Source organism: Megalopta genalis, chromosome 2 (assembly GCF_051020955.1).
Source record: "Megalopta genalis isolate 19385.01 chromosome 2, iyMegGena1_principal, whole genome shotgun sequence".
In the NCBI taxonomy this organism is placed as follows: Eukaryota; Metazoa; Arthropoda; class Insecta; order Hymenoptera; family Halictidae; genus Megalopta; species Megalopta genalis.
Genome location: NC_135014.1, coordinates 26,336,961 through 26,362,433, shown reverse-complemented (window position 1 = coordinate 26,362,433; position 25,473 = coordinate 26,336,961). Strand labels below are relative to the sequence as shown.

At 42.6% G+C, this 25,473-nt stretch overlaps 1 protein-coding gene across 3 annotated transcripts in view; it reads left to right on the top strand.

Annotated features, from left to right (window-relative positions):
• The first annotated feature begins 12,694 nt into the window (after positions 1–12,694).
• ChAT (Choline acetyltransferase) overlaps positions 12,695–25,473 on the top strand; it is a 63,422-nt gene continuing 50,643 nt past the window's right edge. For all 3 annotated transcript variants that reach the window (XM_076518908.1, XM_033486326.2, XM_076518907.1), the window contains exon 1: positions 12,695–12,778. The gene's annotated coding sequence lies outside the window, so the exon portion shown is untranslated. The remainder of the gene's footprint in view (positions 12,779–25,473) is intronic.

Here is a 25,473-nt window from a genome sequence, read left to right as displayed (position 1 = left end):
TATGATCACGATTTGTCCTAAATTCGAGTTATTTCCCCTCGTGGCAACATCTAAAACAACGACGACCATCGATCTGGCTATTTCTATTTTTAACGGCGGTTTATACGGCCGAGATTTAAGTTGAAATTCGTGAAACGATAATCGTGTCACGCTACGCCGTCGCTGGGAAACTTCTTTTTCATGGAACTATTCGGCACCGTGGACATTTACAACGGATAAAAGTCCATTTAGGGTAACGTCTGCTCTGAATTTCGTCTGATCATCGCCGAACTGACCGTCTGCGTTGAGTTTTTTCCTGGCTTTCGTGCTAAATTTAAAGAAGAATGGGATTCTGCTTACAGTGAAATGATTTTTATTTTGATAATTAATTATTTATCGAAATATTGTATTATATTATATTTATATGTATTATATTGGACACGGCATTATTTGATAGCATATTGAACAAACGGGGGTGGACGCTATTTATGTCGATCACTTCCTCGCGTGGAGAGCTCGAGGACTATAATATACGTATCCGTGGTATCGAACGCTCGCGCAGCACGATTGTGGAGATTTCAACGAACTCTTCGATGATTTCAACGAATGTAGTAGTCCATATATAACCTCGAACCTTCTTTGTCTCACAGATTCTTGTTCGTTATCCGTTTATATTCCGAATCGCGTTATTCTTGACTCGGATCGACGCTCTAAAAATAAAATAGGATTTTCAGCGTTTGTTTAATCTTCATCTAGATTCAGTCTTCTGATGATTCTTTTAAAGTCGAACACCGGCAGTTCGGAATTTCTTAAAACACTGTTCAAAGTCGACGATAATTTCATTGACATTAACTAATAATTGCATAAACGTAATACCTATAAATAACCGTGTCATCCAAAGTCGTGTATAAAATAAATATTAATTTCGCGGGTTCTTGTCGTTGCAACGAAAACCAAATACGCACCCCTGGCAATATCGGGCAAGGTTTAAATTATTAGCGTGCCAACGATTATCAAAACAGATCCGCTAATCGCGTTAATGATCGCTGAAAACGATGACGGTGCTAGGCTAACAGTGTTGCGGGCAACACGAAGAGCGCTGGTAATCCCTAAATCCGATTATTCGCCTCATCGGTCCTCAACAACACCAACTTGCCACCCTCTCCGTTCAATCAATGTTTCTTTTGCCATCGAAGGATGCTTCCCCGCCTTTTTTTGCTGCTCCTCTTTTCCATTCTCCCTTTCATCGTCGCGTCGTTTGTAGCGCGAAGATTGCTTCGTTCGGATGTAATATGAAATTCGAATATTTGTCCAAGATAATTATCCGAACCAATTCTTCTTCGGTGAAAGACAATTGGTAATATGTTAGTAATTTGTTATAATTTTAGTTTATCGTTGACAATCGCCGCGAGGCTCGAATAATCGTATCTCTCTCTTTCTCTCGCGTTCTCTCTCTCTCCCGCTCTCTCTCTCGCGCTCTGTCTCTCGCTCTCTCTCTCTCTCTCTCTCTCTCTCTCTCTCGCGTTCTCTGTTTCGCGCTCTCTCTATCTCTCGCGTTCTCTCTCGCGCGCTCTTTCCCTCGCGCGTTCTCTCCCTCGCGTTTTCTCTCGCGCTCTCTCTCTCGCTCTCTCCCGCTTCCTGCGCCGCTGAAATCCGAGAACACAGAAATTGGTAATTAACCATACCGGCCCCGGTAGCGATCAAAGGGCCGGACGAGTCCCTAGATGAAGAAGTTAAAATACAAGACTCAATCTGGAGTCACCAACACCCGACACAGAGATCTACACGGCACGCTAACATCTTCATGGGTTTCTTCGCACCCTCCCGGAATGCGTAAGTGTCTTTTCGAATCTCGTCTCGAGAAGTCTCGAAGGGCTCGCTGTCAATTAATCGTCCCTGGCCAATCTCGAAGGGTCGCGCGAGTCGTTCGAGGTGGCAAGGGAAAAGGACGCCGAAGCGCCAGAACCTAATTCAGCTCGAACGTCGCCCACCACCCCGAGTTCCTTTCCGATGTCTGGCATCCGTGAATCCGATTTGTCGACTCGTTTGTCTTTCCGATACGCTCCTCCAGATATCCTCGACCATCCGACGCCCGTTATCGCGCGAAACTGGCCGTCGTACATTCAAGGGTGCAGCTGCGAATTTCGCCTCGACGGAACCCAGATCGCCGCGTTTGTAGACGCGCGATATTTCACGGTTACACAGGGAAAACATGAAATTTTGGATTAATAACATTAACAGTGCATTCTGTCTGATTCCGTGATCGTAGTTAGGGGTTGAATGAAAATAAATTGTTCTTCTCGATAATTGTGGTAAATTGAAAATAGCGTGAAGATATTACTAAAATTTTCTCAGGGCACTAGTGCTATAATATATTTCTCAGGGCACTGATGCTAGTATATAACAATAATTTAACCTTGACATAACCTTGACAATTGTGGCAAGTTGAAAATAGCGTGAAGATATTACTAAAATTTTCTTGGGGCACCAGTGTCGATAGAACAATAATTTAGTGCAAAAGCAGCTCGTTCAGAGGTTAGTTATTTTTTTGTTACTTATTTTATTTTGTTGCTAATTTTATTATATCACTTATTTTACGTGTCGAAATACAATTCCCTGCGGCTACGTTGCACCGTGGACTCATCCAGCGTTCGATTTTCGGGGTAAGCGTTGGGAAGGGAAAATAGAAGTTGGGTTCCGATAATGGTGCTCGTGTATCACGTGATTTATCAATCGCGAGCTTATCGATGTGTCCTGCGCGTCGGAAGAGGGGAAGATCGCCGGTACCTAGGAGGAGGCTTCTAAATGTGACAAATCGTTGACGCGTCGTCGGCGACTTGGCATTTTTACAATTTTCCCCGCGTTTCGACATCCTTTCGTTGACAGAATAATTTCAGACTCTTGCAACGTCTTTCGTAATGCAATCGTTAAATATTCAATTTGTTCGGCTGTTAACGCGCGCATAAAATAGCTCAAGGTTATTTTTCTCAAGGTCTCAAAGTTATGTCAAGGTTATGTCAAGGTCAAAAATCGCAATTTTAGGGTCACAAACCTCCCTTAATTTTTACATAACGTATAGCAGGGGTGGCGAACAAATAAGTTGAAACTTAAACTCGAATAATAAACATTGACAAACAGATTCATTCGCACAACAGAGACATTTAACTGTCTCAACAGCAAGTTCTGGATCTTCTCCGGCGATTCGCGTCACCTGATACATCTTCGCGAGCCCTTCTTTTCTCCGCCGTCCTCCCTCGCGATGCTCCGATGGGCGACACGGATCCCCCCTCCCCCTTGCTATAAGAGTTATACAAGGTATTAAGCGCGGAAACAGATGTAGGCGTCGAGCGATGTGTCTAGAGCTCACCCTTCCTTTGCACCGACAATTTGTCACATTCGCGACCGCCGACAATGCCACCCCCTCCCCCTCCCTATCTATCTCGAGTACGCAACACATCGATAAGCTTGATAAATCGTGCGATACACGATCGTTATTATCGGAGACTGCGACCCCCGCCCACACCTACCCCACACCCCGTCCACCGACTTTATCGCGCTTATCGGTGAAATGGGATAATATGGGCACGCGTCCGATGCGATCGTTGTCCTGCACGCGCGTGCGTCGACTATAGCGAAATAATAATGACGCCGATAAAACGGCATTGTTCGAGTGTCCTTTGTAATTATCCCGAGGACTTGTCGCGAAGTTACCATTGCTGCGACGTATAATTGTAGACAATTTATAACTATAAAAATAAACCGTAAGGCTCGAACAATCGTATCTCCTCTTCCAAAATTGTCCATTTTTGTACGCAATCTGGGCGTCAATTACAGAGACATTACTGTATCTTTTGATTACAGTAATGTCTCCCTTACTGACGCTCGGATTGTGCACAAAAATGGACAATTCGGGAAGAGGAGATACGATTATTCGAGCCTTGCAACTCGTTTTTATAGTCGTTCACAATCGATAGCCATAAAAAAAGCTCGAACAATCGTATCTCCTTTTCCAAAATTGTCCATTTTTGCGGACAATCTGAGCGTCAATTAGGGAGACATTACTGTAGTATTTCATACTGCTTCACTTTATTTATCGAAACAATGCCATTCGCGCGGAGTAAATGGATATTGCTTCGTACGATTAATTACATCGTAATAACTGTAAATTAATCGTTAATATTGTCTGCGTTGCAGCAATCATATAAAAAAAAGAAGTAACCAATAAAATATTAAGGGTTGCGATGTTACTTCGACGATGTTGTAACGTTCGAAGCCATCTAAATTCGAAGTTTCTTGCCTTCGAACTTCGACTCGCAGGGGCGTACCTTGACAGGTATTCCGTAATGTTTCCGGGAAACTCGTGTGTCTGACGTTTCGATCCGAACTTGCTTAGACGTATCTCATTCTCCTCCCGCATAGCGTATCGCTGCGATGGCTGTTGATCGATACAACGCTGACGCCATTCTTAAACTTTGTATTATCGTTTCAATTGCCATGTGCCATTTTTTTTTAATTTCAGTTCTTTTTAACGTTTCAATCAAATTCGAGGAGAACTGTATTTCTTTCATTTCCACGCGATTATTGTATCGGCGAAGAATTTTAATATAGAAGCGGTTATTTATGTTTTTATACGGAAATATTTGACAGAACGGATATCATATTTCGAAGGAAATCATTAAAACGCGCGGTTTGTACGTAAACGGAGAAAGTGGACACCACCAAATGCCAGGGAAGCTCCAAACGACCGCATTTCCGATTCGTGCGGCAAAGTGTTTCCTTTCGAGGGGTGGTAACCCCTTCCGCTCATTGGCCGAGGGTAAAGGGCAACAATGCCATGAACAACCACTCAAACATCGGTCTTTGTCTGAAAATCTCACTCGAGTTCTTTCTGTTCTTCCCTTTCCGTGGCCGTCTACGCTCCTGCTCCTCTTCTCCACCTTTTTCATCCCCTCTCCTCGAAAGTGGCAGCCGCAACCTTCTCGATTTCAGTATTTACGATAAGAAGTTGCGAAGAATTTTCTTCTTTTTCTCGCTTCTCGCATTGTTAGGATACTCTTATTTACTACGGCAACGTTATTGTTACGATACTCCGATTTGTGGAAGCAACAGTATCTCTGCTATGATATTCTTATTAATTAAATGCAGAATTATTGTTGTTGTTATGATACTTTTCATAATGGATACAGTACAGCCATCAAAGGCTGGGGAAAAATATATTTTTCAGATAGTAAATGGACTATACATATTTATATATCTTTTCAGGTAATACAGAATGGCAAATAAACTTTTCTCGAGATAGTAATTACGTATGAATATCGCGTAGTTGTCATATGTCATTTTTTAAAATATAAATTTCTGTGTTACACGAGAAGTGCTACAAACTATTTCAATAATCTACTTTTTCCCTAGCCCCTAATTATCGTTGATACCAATTTTCCTTCAGCTTTTATACAAAAAATGGACAATCTGAGAAGAAGAGATTTTTGTTCGAGCCTCGCGGCTAGTTTTTATAATTGTTGACAATAGACGACTTGCTCGTGCAACGTTTTTTACCCGATTCATTTAGCTCCTCGAACAATAAAAGGCGTTCGAGCGCAGAGAGTTAAATAAAAAAAAAAAGAAAAAGGAGGGAAAATGCAAGATCAACGAACACGTTCGAGCGCAGAGAGTGAAATAAAAAAGAAAAAAAAGGGGGGAAAAATGCAAGATCAACGAACACGTTCGCGAGCAAGACTGATTCCGAATTTCTCGCAGCTCCGCGCGGTAACCGGAGAGGCCGTGCATGCGACCCCCGAATCCACTTAGAGGGCACGCAGTCTGCGCGAGTATCCCCTCGAGCGGCACGGCTCGCGTGCTCTATCTAACTTCGGCCCGCTCGAGGCTAGCCGCCCTCGAACAAGCCGCGAGGGGGAAGAAGAAAAGGGCGAAAAAGGAAGAGAGGCTAGGGGGGTTGATAGCGGCGAGCATGGTGGTCGAGACTTGGGGCTCCGTAACAAACGCGGATCGTGTAAGGGGTCGAGAAGATAAAACGAGATCGTGTCTCGGGGCTGGATACGAGGGTGGAAGACATAGGATGAAAGAAATTGTTACATCGTTTGGGAAGAATGAGTCGATGGACCGCGGACTGCGCTGCGAACCGGACACGCCGGGGTCCGTGGACAAGCCGCGGTCTTTTCGGAGCGCAGCGCGCCGGAAATTTTCATAAAAATGCGCTCGCGAGAGATAGAATTAACGCTGGACTTACGGGAACCCGTCAAACATTTTTATCGAGTCACTAATTCTTTAATTCACGATTATTCGTATCGTAAAGATACATTTACGAGTCATTTATTCAATTTATATGTTACTTACAGCAAATGTTACAATATAACGCTTGTTAAAAATCAGAACAACTGTGTTATTGTTACTTTTATAAGCTAACATAGAACAGCTGTTTATGTGCTCCGTAAATCTAGCGTTAATTTAAACGAATGTCGGATTTACAGGAAATTCTCCCCGATTTTTCTTCAGCTTCTAAACAAAAATGGACAATTTGGGGGAGGGGAGGATTTTGTTACATTTAACCTGTGCGAAATTTCAAGCGTTCCTTCGTGCTTTATTCGTTGAAAAAGCCCAGCTTATCGTTCGTCGAACAAGCGATCGAACGACGGAGCACGTGAAGAACATCGAAGATAATACGTCGTTAGAAAGTTTGTCCTCCGTTAATTAATTCAAAAGAGTCCTGAAAGCGCGCGCTACCGCCTAATCTTCTCGAGGACTCTCTTCTGCATCTCGCTCTTAAATGTACACTCCCATCTTACCATTTAACCGAACGAATCCTCCGAGTTAACCTTACGAATAAATTCACGGATACTTTGGCCAAACGGGCAATTTTCAATTGAATTTGTTTCCGCGAGCAGAACATCGAATCAACGGTCTCGCGACGCGACGCGAACGCGTTCAGTGACGTCTTAAATGATTTCAATTACTTTTTTACTTAAATTATTCGCGCAACCGGACCGTCCCCTCGAGTTTATTTATTCAAGGTATGAGAAAAAGATCTTTCAGAATCCTCGTGTCGGTCTCGTTCGCAACTTTTTGGCCGTCGTCGTCGTTCGAACTAGAAATTCCCCGGCGAATTGCTGCTACCTGGCAAGAACTTGTCGTCGCTTCTTCGAAACGACGCTCGGAGCTGAGCGTTGTCCCCTCCCCGATACTTTCACGTTCACCATAACTTTCTTCTTTATTGTCTTCATTCTACGAGAATCGTCCCCGGCTTATGAATAAAACGAGCGGTCGCGCACACATGTACCCTCTTAGTATCATCCGCCAACACCATATTCCCACCGGCGACGACGTCGACTTTTCTTCCAGACGCGACGTACGGGCCTACCATGGGGCACCATGTTGCGTTACGGGTATCAAGCCGCACATAAAACGGTATTAGCGCTTCCCCCATATGCTCTGGTCCCGACTCTTGAATTTATTCGAGCAGACGAACGAAGCTGCGGTCGAGGAACCGTCTGGAACGTCTCTTTCGTTCCGATCCTAAACGGTGACGTCGTGTCTGTACTTCGAATTTTCCGACGTCGGGTGTTTCATACGATTTTGGACAATAAAGTCGTCGACGGCGATGCTTCGGCGGTGTCTCGTGTTTAGATTAACACTTAAATGACCGCATATTATTCCAGTTTAAATTGGAATTATTATGAGAATACCGAGCAGTGTCCAGCAAGCTCAAGATGTAAACAGGGTGATAGCTGAAGTTATCCGAAGCAACTTTTTCCTTTGCGAAAATGCAATCCGCGGCTTCGTTTACGAGTTATTAACGAAAAACGCTGGCCAATGAGAGGCGAGCTCCCCTAGCGCTAGGCGACCGAGCCAACCAGTGGAGCTAGGCTCCGAGCGCTCGTTGACTTGGCCCGCCTCGCGCCAGCCGAGTTCGCCTCTCATTGGCCAACGTTTTTCGTTAATAATTCGTAAACGAAGCGGCGGATTGCATTTTCGCAAAGGAAAAAGTCGCTTCAAATCACCTAAGGGATCATCCTGCATACATCTTCAGCTTGCTGGACACTGTTCGGCAGTCTCAAAATAATTTCACTTTGAATTAAAATAATATGCGATCGTTTAAGTGTCAACCTAAAATATACCTATTACGAGACACCGCTGAAATCGCACGAAACACCGGATAAAATCTTTCCGCTCGCCCAAATTTCCGCAACGTGGAAAGTTTCATACATTCCCGAAAAGGTCAGGCCAAATTGCCTCGTTCCCAGGAACGCCTACACCTCGAAGCTCTTTAAGAGGCTGTTTCCTCGAAGCCAGAATTTCGGGGCAAAAAAGACCGAAAGCACCCCAGAGATCGAGATTGGCACTGGCGGAGGGATCTCGGCGAGGCAACGGTCAGAAGGAAATCGATGGTCGTTCGAGTCGAATCCTCGTTCCAGTCTCGACGGAGCGAAATGGCTTGATTAACTGACGACGCGTTGTTACCGCGACCACCCTGCCGGTCTGGTCCAGCATCGCCGGGGGTAGCGGCTGCATTTGGGGTGCTCCGGGCGGCAAGAAAATGGAAGGAGGCGTAACCCACCCTTGCTTATTTATTCGCGTTCACGGGAACCGTGGTTTCCCGCTGTGCTCGGTGCATCGCCGCCGAATGCGCAGGAAACGCGTTAGATTTTGAAACTATCCTATTCCAAAAGATGTCCATTTCAGCGAAATCTCGCCCATTCGCTTCGCTTTTCGTCCTTGATCTTTTGTCCGCTACTGTACGCGCATTTCGAATAATAAATAAGCTATTTATTATTCGTACTGAATGTACAATAATCTTTAGTTTAACTCACCCTCTTCTGTGGGGGGTAATAAACTAATAAATTGTACCATTCCTGCTCAGCATTTATAATTTATTTAGGTACTTGATATATTTAAATTTAAATATTTTCATACGAAATTATCGGGCCGATAAATAAATTATTCCCGTTTCATATATACTCGCTCTAAGAAGATTTACTATAAATACGAATACTCCTTTTGGTTCGTTAAGATAATTCGTAAACTAAATCGACATTTAACCCTTTGCACTCGAAGCTATTTTAATTATATTTTAAACATATTTTCCGATCTACAGTGTTTCCATTATATATGATTCATTGCGATTTATGCATATGAAAGCCTATCGGCAAGTACAAAACTTGCAATTTTAAGAGTCTTTTAGATATAAACGAGTCTGATACTATTTTACAATTATTTTAAAAAATAGTATAACAATTTCTAGCGGCGCCACAGAGTCGCCACTCGAGTGCAAAGGGTTAAAAATTATCGATAAAATAGAATCTACGTCTGCCACGCTTCCGTCGCGAGCCCTTAGAGCCCTTAGAGCCTCCCCGATTTCACGCATCTTGTTAGCGGCGAGTGAAGTGCGCCGAAAGGACGCTTCCTCTGCGGCTGGTCAGCCCGTGCGATCTTTAAGGTCGGCGAAGACTCTCGTTGACGGTCACCGGCGGCACGCAAAGTGCACCACCACTGGACAGAGGAGACACGGCTCTATCGGGTTTCATTGTCATTGAAATCGTCCTGCTTTCGGCAAAGAGGAGAGGAAGGAACGACCTGCGCAATTTCCGGCGGGACAGGAGACGGATAGAAAGAGAAACGGCGGGGCCGTGACGAGGGGGATGCAACCCTCGTAATCCCGCGGCTGAAAGCCTCGTTTAATATTTATGATTTATTTCGGTTTAATTCGACGTGCAAACGCGGGAGTCGCATTTATATTCGATGTTTGCCGCACATGCGGCGAAACGGGATTACCGGGCTGCGAGAACTTTTTACGAATCAATATTTACTTTGAACAGTTGTTCCAACATTCCCACGGATTGTGAAATGTTTGAGCGCGGCAAGTCGAGACGAGAACGTGCGGACGCGATCTTCCGAGCGACGGAATTCCAAGATAATGTAAGATGCAAACGTTTTCGCATTGAAAATATGCTTGCGAACGCGATGGAACGCTCGGCTGACTTCGAAGTACGCTAACAATTGTTCGGAAATAATAGTTAGTATTATTTTATTGATATAAATAATTTATTAATTTTTTTCATTTATTAATAGATGATATAAATTAACGTAAATAATTATTATTATAAATAATAATTAGTAAACAATAATTACAAACTATCCATTTCTCTGTACAAGCTGAGCGTCATTTAGGGAGAGTTTACTGCAATTGTTCTTGTCTATTAGAAATGATACTTTTCAATAAACAATACAACGCTTAGACAATAGAACGTTCTCCAAAATGACTTATATTTATAAAAGTTTACAGTCGGATTCCAGCCCTGATAATAATCGTTGATACTTTATCGGTGCACCATATGAGAACGTACGGCACGCCATATAGGCATAAAAAGATGTAAGCTAAACATAAAAAAGTATATAAAGCAGACTACTACGCACTGAACAGCGTGAAACGATAAAATTCGTCGGGTCGCGTTTCATCGCATACGTAAGTTGTTCCAATGTTACGTGATTTTTAGGGCCGCCGGTGCGGCGACGAGCGCGTTAATAAGTGTAAAAAAAGAAAATGAACCTGTCCAGAAACGGCGATAAATTTCGAGCGATATCGCGGACGGTTTTACAAGCAGAAACGGTTTCGTAGAATCGTCGTCGTCATTGTTCCAGCGACAATGCCGACAATGCCCCGATAGAAATGCCTTCACCCTCGTATCCGGTTCCTTGCCGGGCCTAGGGGAGAGAATTGCCCCCGGTATATTAACTCGCGTAATTGAGATTTATTAATCCGGGGGCCATTTGGTGGGCAACGCCGCGAGCCTATCCTTCTCTTTCTTTTCTTTTTTGTGGTAGACTTTATCCCGTTACTTTATTATAATTACAAGATCGGGAGCTTCGTCCGTTTTATCACGCGCACCGACCGACACCGTTCGAGCTTTAAAACAGGGACAACTCGGACGAATCGCTGGAACGCCTGATACAGCAATGTCTCCCTAACTGATGCTCGGATTGCGCACAAAAATGGACAATTTGGGAAGAGGAGACACGATTATTCCAGCCTTGAAGCTAGTTTTTTTAATTATTGAGAATCGATAACCATAAAAAACGAGCCACAAGACTCGTACAATCGTATCACCTCTTCCCCGAATTGTCCATTTCTTCAATTAGAGAGACATTACTGCAGTTCCTTCGTGTTCATCGTCCGCAGTCCGTCTCCTTTACGCGAGTCTTCAGGACTTGTACAACTTTATCAGCAAAGTTCAGAATTGCTTTCCAAAGCCATGCTCGCTCCAAGCCATTTGCACTCGAAGCCATTTTAACAGTAAATCTAAAATAATTTTTCTGACTTGCAGTGATTCCATTTTATATGTCAAAGTGCATTTTATGCGTACGAATTGAGTCTCCTGATTTATAGCACAGTTATGCTTTGAATAATATTTATAATCTAAACTTCGATGATACAGAAGTGATATTAGAACAATTATTATACAATAATGTCAGTAGTGCCTCAGACTCACCACTCGAGTGCAAAGGGTTAAAACGCGATATTTAAGAAGCTTATTTCGGGAATTATTGTTGTTACGAACTGGAGTACAAAGAACGTGGACTGCTAATAAAAAAACTTGTGTTTTCGAGACGGAAGATTTCTCGCGACGAAGCTGCTTCGACGAGGCTAATAATGAAAATGAAACAGGCGAAAAGAAATTCATTCGATCGAATCGTCCGAATCGTGACGCCGCGACCTATGGATCGAGCAATTAAACCTTTCCGGGGTTGGTGTCGTTCGCCGAACCTCCAAACACGGGACCCCGTTTCCGTGATTAAATCCGTTTTCATCGCCAGCCGTAATATAAACGGGACAAGGAGCGATCCGTCATCAAGCCGTTTAATGAAAGTCGCGGCTATAACTTAGGACATTTGGGCTTAAGACACCGTCGAAGGAAACAGAGGCAGAGTCGAAGGCGGAAGCTGAACGCTTAATCTGGCAATATGAAACCACCCCGGCGGCCTTACCCTCACATAATTTATCCCAGTCCGGTCGTTCCCGTTTTCTTATTCGCATTATGCCACACCGCGGTAAATAATCGCGGCAAAATATACTGCTTGCGCGTAGAATGTTCGGAATAAAATTATAACACTTCCCGCAGAATGTAGTATATACCGTTTACCCAAATCCCATTGATTTGTGGTTTTGTAATAGCAGCAGGTCGTTAAATTCGCCTCGACACCCGCTATATCGTTTCGACCAGAAAAATATGAGGTGTCGACGAAAGGATTAATTTACAGTGTGTACCATAATTATGTCAACACCTGAAATAGGATGATCCCTGAGGTAATTTGAAGCAACTTTTTCCTCAGCGAAAATGCAATCCGCGGCTTCGTTTGCGAGTTATTAACGAAAAACGCTGACCAATGAGAGATCGCGTACGGCTGACGCCCCGCCCTGGCGATCACTGCCGCTGCGTCATACGGCCGGCGCGACGCGGGATTAACAGCAAGGGCGGAGCGCCGACCGCACTCGCTCTCCGATTGGTCAGCGTTTTTCGTTAATAACTCGTAAACGAAGCCGCGTATTGCATTTTCGCTAAGGGAAAAGTTACTTGAAATGACCTAAAGAATCACCCCGTGCCGGGCGTTAACATAATTACGGTTTTACCGTTCGGATACGAATGCGACACCCAGTACACGAGAAGGTCTATTTTTCCTTTCTCTGTTTGTTGCTACAGAGGGATGGCGGGACTCGGTGTTGGGGGCCTCGCGACGATTATTGGAAACCATCGGCAGTCTCTCCAGGGACGTATCGGCGTCTCCTGACAAGGTAAGTCGCACATTCTTTATTTAACCGCGGAGTAAACCGTACAGTGGCGGCGTGCGCGATATTTACCTCGGTCTAATTGCTGTACAAATAATTCGCGGACGACCGAACGAACGGCCGAACGTTAAACATTTCAGGGGCTCGCAAGCCGCCTCGCGTGGTACAACACGTGTCAGGGAAGTATGTTCCGCTCGGAAACATCGCGGCTAAAAAAATCTGAGCGAACGTTAATGAAACACTCGTTGCTCTTATCGCTTCCCTAGCGCGTCACCTCGGGGGGCCAGAAGCGTGCTCTCGATACCGAAATGTAAATCGAAAGGTGGTTCGCCGACCCTCCTGCATTTCGGATTGCCAAAAGCAAGGATCTGCCGAACGCCTCCGGCTGAAATATGCAAATGACACGCAACGGCATCGGATACGATCTCGTTACTGCCGCCACGAGGGGGGAAGATAATATTTATCGCAGGGAGATCAAGGTCCACGATATTCATAGAGTTTTGCCATCTTTCTTTTCTCTTCCACCGCGAAACCGACGCCGCGCGTAACGTCAGTTTATTCGTGAAAAATCTTTGCACGTCGATCGCTTTTCAAACAGAAGGCTGATCCTTGAGACATTTTTGTAACGAATTTCTGTCACAAATTCAAATTATAATAAACTTTTAATATAACCTTAGATCGTAGTTAATTTTAAATAAGGATAAAATTTAATATATGAAATTGAATTATAATAGATTTTTAAGAAGAAATGTAATTATGATAGATTTTTATTTTACACAAGAAGTATTGAAATATTTTACGTGGAAATTTAAATTGTACGAGGGACTTTAAATTGTGAGAGGATTTTTAAATTTTGGCGGAATCTGGATTATCGATCTACGTATGGAATTAACGAACATAGTTTAGGAACGCGCGCACAGGGAGAAAACGATGTATCACTATTTTTCGTAAAGTGAATAGAGGGCTCGGAAAGTTTCGCGACACTCGCGGAAGTGGATTAGAGTATAACAGTTCAGACCATGCGCGAACGTTCGGATAGAATAAAGTGGACTTAACGGCTATTCTCTCGGCAAGTTGCCTTAAACGTTTAGATTCTTATAAATTGTTCAGCGCATTCAATTGTTCGATTCATTCATTTCTGTCGCTCCTCGATCGAGCGATGCGATTCGCGCTATAATTTCCTCTACTGCGATAATTTTACAGTCTCTATCCAAGCATCTAGTTCGAATAAGTAAATAGATCAATTTATGACGAATAAATAAATAAATAAATAAATAACCGTCGATCGAATAAAGTATTCGACTGAACAGAATTCGCTCGGATAGTTATCTCACGATAAAAATTTATACGAAACAATTCGCGTACATAAAGCGTCGAGTGAACGATATTTGAAATGTTGCGGACGCGAACGCGTATTGAAAAATATTTAAAATTGTCAGAAATTGATAATAGATACATTTACAATTCGAATTGTAACACCGGGAAAGGATTTTCCATGGCACGTTCGTTCGAATGTCTCTGCGCATATGGAGACTTTGGAAACTCACCCTGAATGCATTATCGATTTCAAATGACAATCATGCAGGGAACAAAGCCGGCCCGAATTGAAATTTTCGACTGTTTGAGCAATTGTTAATTGATATGTGGGCGTGGTACACCTGGTTGGCCGATCGATACCAGAGGCCCCTACGGTCACGCATCTCATCCCCATTTCTACCTCTGCTACTCGCTCGTATTCCCTTCTCTCTCTCTCTCTCTCTCTCCCTCTCTCTTTCTCTCTTCTCTTTCCTCCTTTTTCCCTCTATTTTCTCTTTCTCCCTAGCTCTTTCTTCTCCGTCCCTCTCTCGCCCTCTCTGCCCCTCTCCCATGCCTCTCCCATTCTCTCTCGCTCTCCCGGCAGCACTCGACTTCGGGTCTGAAAAGAGGCAATCGTCTAATCCGATCTCCCACCTTCGATATACGTAAAATCGGAGAACATCCTCGTGAAACATGATCGGAGATCCAATATAAAACCAATATCGAGAGCGACACTCTACCGAATATTTTTTCACTTCCCTCTCTCTGTCTCTCTCCCTCTCTCTCTCTCTCTCTCTCTCTCTCTCTCTCCCCGATCATACCCTCCACCCGATCACCGAAAGAGACGACGGCTCCCCGGAGAGTAATTTTCTTATGGGCGCTGCGAATTCTCGTCGTTCGTCATATTTTCCGATCTGCGGAAGAACATTCGATGGAAACGGGATGCCACGCTCGTTCTAATACATAGCGGAGAGGCGACAGCAAAGGGACAGCATCCTTACGACTCTTTACGCGTCCCCGGAAAGGAACAACAAAAATATCCGGACAGATAAGAGAGCCTAAACAATGGGCGACGCCGAGGGGTGTCGCGTTGCGCGATAAGAAACTAACAAAACCGTGGCACGTGTCGGAGCCAACTGGACGTTAAACGGCGAAAGCCCACTTATTCTACCTGAGCGCATCCCTCGATCCCTCGAATTGCATTAAGGCTAAACGATCAGCTTTACCTGCCCGCTGCCCGCCACCTTTTTTTCCTAAGGGTGCACCGTCACGAGCCGACCATAAATAACGCATTATCTCGAAATCCGATAGAGGCTAATTTATTTACGAATCGGAGCCGGTGGCGGAGGGCGACGGTGGTTCACGTGGTGAGTCACGTGCCATCTGCCACCATCCACCTACTCTATTATGACATAGACTGCATTTATCATCATCATTATCTCCGATGACTAGGTTCTTCATGAACACGGAGCAATCCGTTCGAGGAAGCCCGATAATAAATCGCTCCGTTTCTATCTACCACGGCGAAATTGTTTTGCAACGATCGTTCGAACGTCGCAGGAAAAATCTGTTGCGAAATCTTTTTGTTTAACCTTTTTCGACGACCGAACGTTCTCACCGCGTTTATGCGAGGTGTCCCATAATTATGTTAACGCACGAGGCAAGGGGCGATTCCTTAGGTCATTTCAAGTAACTTTTTCTTTGGCGAAAATGTGATCCGCGGCTTCGTTTGCGAGTTATTCGCGAAAAACAGTGACCAATGAGAGGCGAGCTCGCCTAGCGTTAGGCGGCCGAGGCAACGAGCGCGTAGACGCCCAGTTCCGCTGATTGGCTCGGCCGCCTAGCGCTAGGCGAGCTCGTCTCTCATTGGTCAGTGTTTTTCGTTGATAACTCGTAAACGAAGCCGCGGATTGCATTTTCGCTGAAGTAAAAGTTTCTCCAAATGACCCGAGGAACCCCCATTTGCAGATTATGAGACATTTCTGGGACACCCTGTACGCTTCGATGCTCTCTATCGAATTATATATTTTACGAAAGCGTTCTGTTCAAACAAAATACGAAGCGAATCGAACATGCACGGTTAAATTGCAGCTACTTGCACGGTTTGCAAGGAGATTGCAACAGCCTACAGGTTGAAACAAGCGGCGACCGGTTGCACTATGTTGCAGCTAATGCAAATTAGTTCCCAGACGAACGATCGGTAAATTGGATCTGTTCGACGCAAGAGGAATCGTGTAACAGGTCGAATTCTCGCAGCATTTACGTTAATAAGCACGATCCGGGGTTGCAGAAAACTGAATGGCAGCGAGGCGCGTTCGACTTCAAAGCGAATCGAGTGTCGCTAACTAAAGTTTGAGCGACACAGGGCGGAGAGAGAGAGTTTGCCATTTCCAATCCGAGTCCATTTCGTGATTAAGTGTAAACTTCTGAAGTTGCCCCAGAGGACGGACGCAAACAGACACGCGTATGTACACTGTGTGCCTCCTTTTCATGTTAAATGGCCATTTCTCGACGAGCATCCGAGAATAGAGAACGCGCTTTTATTATTTGCCGTAGACTTTTACGGAGAACGTATTAAATATCGATCGGCCACGCTTGTTTACTTATATTCCTTAAATGTTGCAACGAATGTTTCACCGATACGGCTCCTGCAACGGGGTCGCGTCGATGTTGGGCAAATATTATTCGGAATAACGAATAAAATAATAAAGAATAAGTTTATTCGCCGTTCTCGAATAAAAGGTAAATTTAATTTATTAGAGAGAGAAACGAAAATATCTCGAAAAAAGGTTTAACTAATTTTTTCTACGTTCGAAAAATGTTTGAAACGAGTAATCATTTATATGCAACAAAATACACGCGTCGTCCTTTCGTTCGTAGAATCGAAACGACGAATAAATTGAAAATTTATCATTATTTAAATTGAATTATATAAATTAATAATTGCGTATAAAATAAATTTGTTATCACTTGTTTACGTTATTCTGGAATCAAAAAGAAAATAATTGAACTGGCCCGTTGTTATCCCGAATAACATTTGCCCGACACTGTCGGAAATAAACTCCGCTCCTGTTCCATCGCTTTAAATAACTTAAGCCCTGACAACACGAGGCTACGGGGTGTAAAAACAGGAGATCGATGAAGAGATTACAGGGCACGAAATTCCTCGCAGCCAGCGTAGCCTCCCTTAAAGTTTAAGCGATCCAAAATGAAATATGAAAAAGCGAGTCGCTTGATATCGGAACAGATATCGGGTTCCTAATGGCTCGGCGGCGCCCGTCCTCGCACCGTAAAAATGCACGCAGGGATAATTGAAGGGAAGACCAAGGCGCTCTCTATTATTTAGTAGCTTCCTTTTGCCTTCGCTCGGTTCCTTCCGCTTCACTCTCGCCGTTCCCTGTTAATTGTTCGCCGAATTACTTTCCCGTGCTGTAGTTTAATCGCACGGAAATTCGTGTTTCCGGCCGATCGAAACCGGCAGCGATAGTTTCTCGTCATCGGAGTTGCTATACCACGTGCGTCGAAGTCAAGTCGTTGTCGCCGATCGGTGGTTTTATATTTTTTAATTTATATTTATATATTTTTTTTCATTTTTCATGCTTATATTTATGTTTTTCGAGCAACGATTTAAGGGTGAAAACGATCGGTTTCCTTTTTATAAAATAATTATCAGAGTAGTACAGTAATGTCTCTCTAATTGACGCTCAGATTGTCCACGGAAATAGACAATTTGGGGAGAGGAGATATGATTATTCGAGCCTTGCGGCTCGGTTTTATAATTGTTGAAAATCGGTAACTATATAATAAATATAATATAATATATATAATATAAATATAATATATTATAAAAACGAGCCGCAAGGCTCGAATAATGGTATCTCCTCTCCCCAAATTGTCCATTTTTCTGCGCAATCTGAGCGTCAGTTAGGGAGACATTACTAAGACGTGAAATTTTGTTGTAACAACTCGACAGTGCTCAATAATTAGAATATCGTGGGAGCAACGATAAGGTAAATATTTATAACGTTCAAGAAAAAATGAATTAAAAATATCCTGCGTATTTCGTTAAAAATATTTACATTAATCTTGGAAAATCTGAGCGGGTTGAAATCACAACGGCGTAACTCGCAGTTTCCTCGTTGCGAGAAACAAAGAGAGCGTCATCGTTTGTTAACGCGCGTACTGTTTACCGATCAAATTTATTGCTAAGTTAATTTAACGTTCAGCCAATTTGCAGCAACGTTACAATTCACGCCACGCCACTGTGAATCGCTCGCCGATACATCGACGAATAATGTTTACGAACGTGTTTACACCTCGAACGGTACATATGTACATCGGAATGTAGAAAAGTTTGTCAACGTTCGACGCGAAAGAGTGAAAATAAATTGGAGGAGGGTGCGCGGCATACTTGTACAGGGGGTCAAGTTCTCGGTCGTCTCATTAGAAACGCGAACATAATCCCCTACTGGTTCGCTCTCCAATTACTGTTCGCTCGTTCCGGGTTCCCAGTTTGGAGCAGGTTCAGGAGATACGCAGTGGCGTAGACGTTGGTTCGGATAAAACGTAGTTACGCGTACAGGTGCCCAACACATTTCCCCACGAAAATTCGAATAAATACAGCGGCGAACAAACTATCTCATTAGTTATTTATACACTAGCACATAATTATTTAATATTTATTTACCAATATGTATATTCGTATCCTATTCTATATAATTTAACGCTAGAACTACCGAGTCCTAAATACGATTGACGTATCTATAGTAATAATATTAATAATAATTTTATGCACGAGAATAAATATCCGCATTTTAAAACAATATAAAAAAATACAAGTACTTAATAAAATCGATACGCTCGAGCCAATAAAATTATTAAAGAAAGAACGGAACTTCTACGTCATTAACTCGAGATTATGCTAATCTCGACGAACTAAAAGAAATATCTGTGAAACGATGGTCCGAGAATTCTGTCAGGTAACGCGGCGCGGCGCGGCGGCTACGCCACTGGCGCGTCGTTGCCGAGGAAAACTCTCTCGGCCCTTTTCGCACGTGTACAAAGAGGTTTGCACGCGTCGTTCACGCAAAATCCGTAATTGCTTCGCACGGTTGCACATCGCTGACTGTTTGCCAATTTGTTCGGTTTGCCGGTGTTTGCATTACGCTGAAAACACTCTCGTCGGTTCCCTCCTTTCGCTTCGCGAATTTCGTCATCGTGCTCGAAACGCATCGGGATCGCTTTCGTTCGACGCGCAAGCGGCGCCCGTCCTAAAACAATGCGCCGTTGTTTATAAAAGATTGTCGAAGACTGTTGACCGACTACGGTCTCTCGTGCCGTCGCCCAGGGAAATGTCGACGTTCTGAAAAGCAAAGCGCGTCCGGATTCGATTGAAAACGAGACGAATGGCTTCGCTTTAGTCGACAGGAAGTCGATACGTTTTTTCGACGCTTCGAAAACAGCCACTTTGTTTTGTTTTTATAAAAGTATTGTTTTTACGTTCGCTCGGATTTGTAGCGATTTTTATTGCGATTATTATTATTAATCATATAAATATATTATGTAAGTAATATAATATAGTATAAATTATAATATAAATATTATTTATTATAACAATATTATATTATAAATATTATTTATTATAATATAAATATATTATATAAATTACACATACATATACATCTTAATAATCTGAAATGAAAGAATTTTGTTGCTAATGTTATTTAAAGGCCGATGTACTCGTCGATTAATATATTCGCTTAGGTACCATGACGTCATCGGTATATCCATGCCATGTGACAGTAAAATGAGGTAGCAAGTTTCCTTTGTGCTCCTTAATCAATGTTTATCGATCTCTTTTACGCGCGCTGTGGAATATCATTTCGTACCGGAAAAGCTAAATGGTGCTGTGTCATATCTCATTGATTCTGTACGAAGATAAATTACAGAAGATCAGCGCTCTATAGTAGAATGCGTTCTTTTGTAGTTTTACATCGAAAGCTATTTAATTCAATTAAATTCAATTATTTTATTTAATTATAGAGTCGTTGCAATTTTGAACAAGAATTGCCGTATTTTTAAATTAGCTTAATCGATGGATCGGAAATCGCTTCGTGCAACTGTGAAAGAGAAAGCAGGGAAAGCATAGGTGAAACCAGCAGCCGCTCCGTTCAGAGGTAGCGTTAAGGGACGATTTTCATGAAAATTGTGCGATTTTCACCACGTAATTATTATTACTACATATTATTATATTAAATACTATTAGTAATAACAAGCAATATCGAACGTATCCACATGTAACAATTCTGTATTTGCTGAACAAACCAACCGATTTGAAGCATTGACAAATAAACCGAATAAATAAATAACGGTTAAAAATTAGAAACTACATAATATATATATCTGGACCGAAAAATTTCTGAAAAGCAAAAACTTCCAAGGAAAATTTTTTATCAAGCGTTGCTTCCATCGCGGACCACGCGATTGACACACGGCGACTATTAAATAAATACATAGCGACGAACCCTAAATCTTTATATATTCGCATTAGAGGCGTCGTCTGCAACTGAAGAGATAATATATGTGATTCTTTATCTTATCACGGCCGATGAGGATACTAAATTTTTCGAAGGAGACAAGAATACACACGAGCGGATTTATCAAAATTTATAATTAAAATGCAGCGCGCAACATTCCCACGGGATCGCTTTCCGCAATCAGTTTGTCAACTTTCGCGACACGTCTTTCTACCCTATATTCATCTCTGAAAAACAGTGCTCAAAGAACCGATGTGTCCGAGACATCGCGATGGGACTGTTCGCGCGAGGCGTCGCTCGAGTAAGAAATTTTTCTATTTGTTAACTTTCGTTTCATCGGTAATAGCGTGAATTTTTTTTCTCGTCGATACGTCGCGCTGAAATTTGTTTTGTCCATTAAACATTCGGAATGTTCGAACAGAAAGCGTGCCGACAAAAGTTAAGGAACTTCGCGCCTCGTTAATATTTCAGTGAAATTCGATATTTTAATAAATACACGTTTTATTCTTTTCCTCAGCGCGTGCGATAAATAAAGCAAAATTATGAAAAAAGACTAAGAGAAAAGGGAAATAAAGAATAATAAAAGAGATAGGAAAGTAAAATAAAAATAAAAGAAATTAATAAGTAAAATAAAAATACAAGATTAAAAAGACTATAAAGAAATAAAATTAATATGTTCATCGACGCGATACAATCCGAGATTATGCATCCGTGTAACACGTTTCTTAACTTTTGTCGGCAAGTGTACGCGCAACGAAGCATTTTTAAGATTATTCACAATTTATCGTTTCCGAGTACGTAAAATCTACAATGATCGTAATGAGAGCGTTCGTCGAAGCGCTTTCGCAGGAAAAGGAAGCAAAATTATGGCTGAGGCAAAATATTTCGAGCTCGCCGGCTAAATTCATTAAGCTCGATGAATCGTATTACTCCTTCGGAAGCAGCATCTCGACACGCAAAATCTCGACCTCGTCGTTTGCTTGCTAGAAATTGCAACGTATGTAAATCCGCGGCTGTAGCAAACGAATCCGTTTCATCCCCGAACCACCCGAAAAGCTTGCTCTTCCCGTGAAATTTCTTTTTTCTCCGCCATTTTTCGACGACGAGGGTGACTTTATTAAAGTGTCGGCCAGAACGGTCCATAGGGACTGGCACGATTATGTGACAGACTCGAGACGATTAGCTGTACGACGAAAAAATTGAGTATCGAAGGTCGTCGCTATTTTTTGCACGCGAATAATAATAATTATTATTAATATTATTATATGGTCCCTCAATAATGCGTCCTTCTGTATAATTGTGCACACGGGAGTTTTGTCTATCGAAGACGACTGAATAATTGACACTTATTAATTGGTCGTCGCTATTTTTTGCACGCGAATAATAATAATTATTATTAATATTATTATATGGTCCTTCAATAATACGTCCTCCTGTATAATTATGCAGGCGGGAGTTCTGTCTATCGAAAACGACTGAATAATTGAAACGTATTAATTGGCTAACGTGAGCTGAATACGTAAATTTCTTGCTTGATCTCGGCAAAGGAAAGCAGATAAGAAACTGTCGGAACAAAGAGTCGATACATTCGAACGACAATAAGCAACTTCCGACGATCGATCCGCATAGCTACGAGCGACCAGATGAAACAAAAGTCGACTAGGAGTGGCTGGTTCTTCTTATCGATGCAAAACAGTGCGGAGGGTCGTAGCAATTAAGAGATAACAAGGTTTCCCCCTCGGCACCCCTTCAATTAGTAACACCCAGCACCCCCGTCCCTTACCACCGGCAGACCAGGAACAACCCCCTTAGGCTTCCTTTATATCTACTGTTCTACCCGCTATCCCTGCCCCCCCTCCCTCTCCTTTCGCCGTTTCCCCTTTCTACCGCGCGTATTTCTTGCCCATAATTATTTTTCGCCCGTTCTCTCTCTCCTTTGTACCGAGTTTTCGTTTTAAACGCGTCCTCGCGGAATTTTTCAGCACATTTGCCTCGCGAACGTTCCCCGTTTTCCTAAGGCAGTCTTTATTTTTTTTTGTTTCTTCTTCTTTTTATTTCTTTTGTTCCACCGTTCGACGATACGAAGGGAAAAAATCGTAGAAATTAAATTCCACCCCGGAACGTATCCTTTCCGCGCACTCGGCGGCCGCTCTCTCGACTCGTTCGATTTCTGTATTTCGGCCGAATATCTCGATCTCTCGTCGCCGAATCGACTCTCGCCGCTCCACGGGCCGCGAGCAGTTTGCATAGAATACAGGCCCACCGGGAATTCCAGCAAGGGTTCGCGAGGTGCCACTCGTGACGGGGGTACATATTATCTGGCGCGCGCGCGTCCACGGTAGGGCGGACCGAGGGGGATGCGCGAGGAAATTGAGCGTACGTAAAATTTCCGCTCGGAGGAAATACATGGAAATCCTCGATGGAGAATCTCCTCTAACTGTTGCGACGCGGCCTGTCGCCTCTATCGACCGCGATCGTTTCATGGGAAACGTCGCATCGGAACCCGATAGAAGTATCGAAAGCCCTAACTTCAAAGAAAAATTCGACTCTTCGTCGCCTGTTTTCTTTCCTACCTAATCGCTTTGTTCAACGTCGCGTGAATTGCTGTCGTTTGTATTTCGGTTCTTGGGAACCGATATTATATCGGTTATTCGTAAATATTATTATCAATGTTATTATTATAAATATCATTATTTATATATAACCGATATTATAGCGGTTCTGCAGGCTGTCCCAAAATTATGGTAGTTACGGGAAGTAAGGGGTTTCTGAGGACATTTGAAGCAACTTTTTCCTTTACAAAAACTTTCTCCGCGGCTTCGTTTACGAATTATTAACGAAAAACACTGATCAATAAGAAGCCAGTTCCGCTGGCGCGAGGCAGTCGAGCCGATCAGCGGAACTGGGCTTCGACCGCGCGCCAGCCGAGCTCGCCTCTCATTGGTCGCTGTTTTTCGTGAATAATTCGCAAACGAAGCCGCGGATCGCATTTTCGCTAAGGAAAAAGTTGCTTCAAATGTTCTCAGGAATCCCTGGTTTCCCGGAATTGCCATAATTTCGCGACCATTATTTTCCGATTCTGGATTTCGAAATATGGACGGAGCAAATATAAACGCAGCATATCTTTCCATTACGCGAACAACAAGCACGGAAGCTCTGCAGACGCTATAATTCATGCTCGTACGTCGCTGGTAGACTTTTTCCGTCGGAACGATGCGGCTTGTTTTCTTCATTAGCGAGCTGGCTCGCGCCGGCGAGCGTGTGATCCCGTTTATAGGACGTTCGTTCTGTTGCAACAGAAGCCGGCTAGGGAGAAAATACGAGGAACGAGGGGTTTGGGGGATGGAAGGGTAATTATTTCGTATTCAGTGCGTTCGAATGGACAGCACACGTCCAATTGATTATTATCGAATCGGACAAACGAGGCTGTTTGATCGAGTTTCTTCGACCGTTCTCGGCTCCTCGCAGATTTATATAACGTATTCTATGGTTTTTATTAGCGTTGTTCCACTTCGCCATTAAATAATCGCTGCATTTTCATTCACGGTAACATTTACAGTATTATTACGGAGGACGGGCACATTTCTTCTTCGTGCTTTCAGCGTTCTAAATATATTTAAGAGCGGCGACGTAGTAAATTGATTCTAATGGAATTATTTGAAAAAAAGGGAATATGTATATTTTGTAATGTTTAAAGATAATATTTTAATGATATATATTATATATATGTATATATATATATATATATATATATATATATATATATATATATATATATATATATTATATATATAGCTATTATATTATTATATTATTATATTATTATATTATATTTATTATATTATATTATATATCATATAGCTATTTAATACTAGAACTACCGAGCCTAACAATTAGAACTTAACGTTTAAGAGCGCGACCAATATACACGGTTTTATAACAATAAATAATGCCCACCGGTACATCTAAACCGAACGAAATCCTAGGCGGCCAGGGGATCGGATATTTCAAATCCAGGCAATCGCGTGGCTCGATAAGATGTTTCGGTTCGAAACGTTGCCCGTAGGTTCAGGGGTGCAAAGGTCGTTAGCAGAGTTTCGAGCGGTGCATAGCAATGAGCCTTGAAAAGAGGGTAGAAAACCTCCTGGGAATAGAGACACCCGTTACATGGAAACTCGTACGAAACGAACGGGCTGTGCAACGCCGAGGGGGCTAAACTGACGCATGCCAAAGCAGTATAATCGAACTCGTTACCGAGCATTCTCTGGATTCATTTCGTGAGCCGAATCGAGTATTGCCTATTTTTCTAGATTTCGCCACCGTACTGCGATCGGTAAACGACTAGCGCTTAATCGTTCCGTTCCTTAAATCGCGCTTCGTTCGATAGCACCGTTGAAACGTACTATCCACTTTTGTGACGTTTTTAACTCTAAAACTACCCCCAACTATTTTTCGGCGTCGGTAGTAATATTTTACAATGTTACTATTATATATTATATAGTATAATAGTATAATAGTATAATAATATAATAGCATAATAGCATAATAATAATATATATAATAATATAATAATATAATAATTTGCAGACAAATTAAAATTTTTGCGGGGTCGCCGCAACCCTGGGGGGTTGTCCGAGGGTTAATCCTCGATCGATAGAGAAAATGTATGGATTAAATTTACAAAATTAGAAAAATAGAAACCGAAAATATTTTCATAATTATACCAGATAACCAAGCAAGCAGTTGACACATACAATAATGCACGATGGCAATTAGAAATTACGGAGTTCAACGACATTATTGGTAAACGTTGAAAACTATGCAGAATAAACTGATGAATGGAACAATGGAACAATTTTGATACACATT